This window comes from Cannabis sativa, chromosome 6 (genome assembly GCF_029168945.1).
Source record: "Cannabis sativa cultivar Pink pepper isolate KNU-18-1 chromosome 6, ASM2916894v1, whole genome shotgun sequence".
Lineage (NCBI taxonomy): Eukaryota > Viridiplantae > Streptophyta > Magnoliopsida > Rosales > Cannabaceae > Cannabis > Cannabis sativa.
The window spans coordinates 20,089,447-20,093,548 of record NC_083606.1 but is presented as its reverse complement, the minus strand read 5'-3'; the positions used below and the strand labels follow the sequence as shown (position 1 = coordinate 20,093,548).

The window sequence follows — 4,102 nt, the reverse complement described above, 5'->3', positions numbered from 1 at the left end:
TTTGTTGTAATTTTGATTAATTAAGTGAGAAATTTCATGGGTTGATTGGGATTCATGTTGTGAGCTTGGGTTGTTGATTATAGGGTAGGTTCTAGTGTTGAATCATGTATTGTTGGGATAATTTCATGGCTGGAAAATGTTTGGTTGTGTTGATGAAGCTCTTGTTCAAGAGCTTATTATTGCCATGGATGTGCTTGAACTTTGTGGTTTTCTTATGCAATGAGAATTTAGATGTATTTGAGTTGTGATTTTTGAGCCTTATTATGCGTTATTACCCTCTGTTTGGTTGGGGTTCGAAATCTAGGAAAGGTTGGCATTTTAAGACCTTAAAAATGGAGTTTTGGGGTGTTCTAAACCCAGTCGTCGCGACGGGATTTTCGGCCGTCGCGACTGGATTTGGCAGTGAGAAATTCTGTTTTCTCAATTTTGTTTTGGCCATAACTTTTGACTCGGGACTCCGTTTGGGATGTTTTTTATATCGTTGGAAAGCTCGTTCCGAGCTCTATTTGATTATCTGTGTTTTGAATGCCATGTTTATATTTTGTGAAAGTGAAATTGGGGATTAACCCTATTTGTGAAATCCCGGATTGTGTGACTAGGATTACCGGCACCTGATCAGGAGCACCCAGGGGTTTGGAATCTCTGTTATTGCGGGACAACAGGTAAGACAGTAGTTTGCACGTAGAGTATGCGCGGTGGCACTTATGTTGAATGTGATATATGTGAGTAATTGCAACCAGGATTAGGGTTATTACCCTAACATGAGCGGTTTAATAGCCTAGGGTTATTACCCTAGTGATATATGTTGTGTAATACTATGCCATGTCGGATATATCTATATATTGGAATTATGAATTATGCGCTTAAGGCATAATTAAACTAGACTCGGTAAGCTAGTACCTTGAGTTTAATTTTAATGCGGTCTAGGGTTATTACCCTAGAATATTATGAGTCCAGTGAAAGCATGAGTCAGGGTTGATACTCTTAGTAAATGTCATCTAAGTATATAGAAATGTATTATATGCGTGATTACATAGTATGCAAGTTAGGGTTATTACCCTAAGATTATATATGTTGTAGTAAATATTGAATACACGCATGTATGTTAGAAGTTATGTGTTTAAGACATAACTGGGTTAGACCTGGTATATATCACCAGGATAAACCACCGAAAGAACGTAATACATGGATTACGTATATACATGAATAGGGTTATGCGAGCAAGGCATAACCAGGTTAGGCTCGGTAATCAGAACCGAGGTAAACCCTACTGAGGCCTTATTGTATATAGACGTGTGAGAGCAACACGTAGGTCTACGCCACGTAGACATAAATAGGCATGTGAGCGTAACATGCAGGTCTATAGCAAGTTGGACTCGGTATCTAGAACCGAGATGAACTATTCTAAGGCCTTATTGTAATTAGACGTGTGAGAGCAACACGTAGGTCTACGCCACATAGATATTATAGATGTGTGAGCGCAACACATAGGCCTACGCCACGTAGACATAAATAGGCATGTGAGTGTGACATGCAGGTCTGTGACACACAGACATATATGAATGGCATTACTGTTTAAATAGCATGATGAGCATATTATATTTGTTATGATTTATACTGTCTTGCTGGGCTTGGCTCACGGGTGCTCTACTGTGCAGGAAAGGGTAAGTCAGTGGCTGATCAACCATGAGTTTGAGGAGCAAAAATGAAGAATGTACATGTTCAAGCCATATCAGACAAAGCGGGTTAAGGGTCTATCAGTGTTGAACTTTTGAATTCTGTTTTGCCGCTTAGGTCGGCTAGAAAGAAAAGACTTGTAATAAGTTTGTAATTATTTTTGGGATCCCAACTATTTTGAAAGTTTAAATATATTACAAGTTTATTTTCATTCTGTTTAATATAAAAGTTTAAATTCTGCGCTATTTTGATTAGTAATCCCGATTAGGGGATTAGAGTTTCATAAGTATTTTGGGTAGCGTGCCTGATTATTTAGGGCGTTACAAGTTTGCTCTCATACTTCTAATCTACAGTGACCAAGAGGTACACAACATCCTGTGAGCAGAATCCCTTGAGACCAAGCCAACTCAAGGTAGGATGGCTGCACACAAGGAGTTACCAGGCCTGTCAACAAATAGGTCGAGGATAAAAATTCTTTCCAAGAGAATTACTCCCTGAAGAATATTCCTTGACAGTAAATCCCCTGCAGCAAGCATGTTCAGACCAAGCTGAGAAGCTTTACACCATTTACAAGATAACAGTAAAGGTGCAACAAGTCCGGAGAGTATGACAAGAACTTGAAGTCAAAACTTCTACCAAAACACTAAAATAGGGACATATAGGTTAGTACTCTCACTAGCCAACTTGTCAATTAAGTTCCTCTAACTATTCATCGTTCGGGAACACATAAAAGCGCTACTACCCATGGCTTTCTTAGCGTGGTCTCCCACTATTCTTCAACGATGGCCTCTGCTTCGTTAAGCCGCGCAGGGGTAGCCACTATGTGATTTCAAAAGCAAAAACTAAGCTCTAAGCTTTTTTACACGTTAGATCAACCGTGTCTAAACTAAGCTCTAAGCATACTATGGACACCACCCCAAGGAAGAACCCATGCAAAGTATGTAAAACTTGGTGAATATCAAGTGACCAAGAGACTTGCCTACATGGTCGCTTGAGGGGTGCCCATACCGTACAACGAATCGAACTGGCACAATGAACTTACGTAGAGAAATTTTAAGGCTTAAAATAAGCTACTAAACCTACTTCTAAGTCGTGTAGGCATACTTCAGCTTGGCATAATAAATCCACAGCCTTATATGTCAAGGCCATTAGAAGATAGTCAGGACGATCATATGTTCGTCGTAGATGGATCTAAGGCTAAATAATAGTAGTGTTTGAAAACAGAAGGCCTATAGGCCAAAGCAAGAGCATGAAAGCCTTGAGGTCGGATATGAGATCGGTTCGCATGCATGAGGCCAAGGTCCTGCTAGAACTGCATAGCCAGAAAAGAACTAGACAGAGCTCCTGTAAGGGCCACGTACCAGGCTATGGCTAAGGCAGAGTTCCTTATAAGAACCAAGCCATGTTGAGTCTTAAGTTGAGCATTCGACTGTAATAGACTCACCATTAAGCTTCATATAGAGTTTCTAATGAAACTACGTATGAGGCTAAGGTTATATATGCCTATAGAGCCAAACTCTTACCGAAGTCACATGAGGACAGAAAACTGTCTACCCACTTGGAACCAAGGCCCATGCCAGCCAAGGTTCTCAAGCCATGAAAGGGTCGGCCAGAGTCCCAAGACTAAGCCAAAAACTGGCCAAGGTCACCAAATCCAGGCTTAAATAGGCAAGCTTTATAGGGTAAATCCCTAACGATGGCCAACTCCCATTATTAAGCCTTAGGGCCGGCCATGTCTCAAGCAAGACCTCCTAGCCCAGACAAGGTAAGTTTTGAATCCCAATGTGTGTTTTTCTTTCAAAACTCGAATATGTGCCTTGTATTCTTTATAACTCAAAGAGTCAAGAATCATAACGAAGGCTAAAATCGAATCTTTTCTATCAAAAAGTCATACATTCCAAAACTATCATGAGGATCAATATACCAAAGAGATTACAAACTAACATGAATCAAAAAGTTTCCAAAAGCTTAAAAAGCTTGAAACTTGTTAATGGTAGGTACAAAGAAGAAATACCCCAGAAGAGAAGATGAGATGTATATAGAGAGAGAAGATGAAAGATCCAAAAGCATGCCAAGTTAAAGGCCAATTCTTTGCTAGATAAGGCTGCTCAACAAAGACTACTACAGAAAAGATGATGGCTAGAAAGTCCCTATCTGACCAGACGTTCAAACAGGGACATGGGGGCAAATGTTATCCCAAATTTTTTCCACCTGACGTGGCACGCCCACGTAAGCCAATGATAGAGTACATGTGTAGTACAGACCCAACAATAGTAGAATAGAGCCTCGATACAAGATATAGAAAAAACGTCAAGCAACAACCAAAGGGAGTGAAGTGAGGCCTCAAGGAACTGTACCGACATCCTTGGCTAGCCAAGAGGAGCCTATACGCCGGCTAGGAACTGTGCACGAGCTGTCTGACCAA

The 4,102-nt window shown here is 40.5% G+C and overlaps 1 long non-coding RNA gene across 1 annotated transcript; it reads left to right on the top strand.

The window, feature by feature from the left end:
• The first annotated feature begins 248 nt into the window (after positions 1-248).
• Positions 249-1,922, top strand: LOC133039075 (uncharacterized). The gene is made up of 2 exons (XR_009688605.1): positions 249-662; positions 1,659-1,922. It is a non-coding gene; the product is annotated as an uncharacterized LOC133039075 (long non-coding RNA).
• Positions 1,923-4,102: the final 2,180 nt, after the last annotated feature.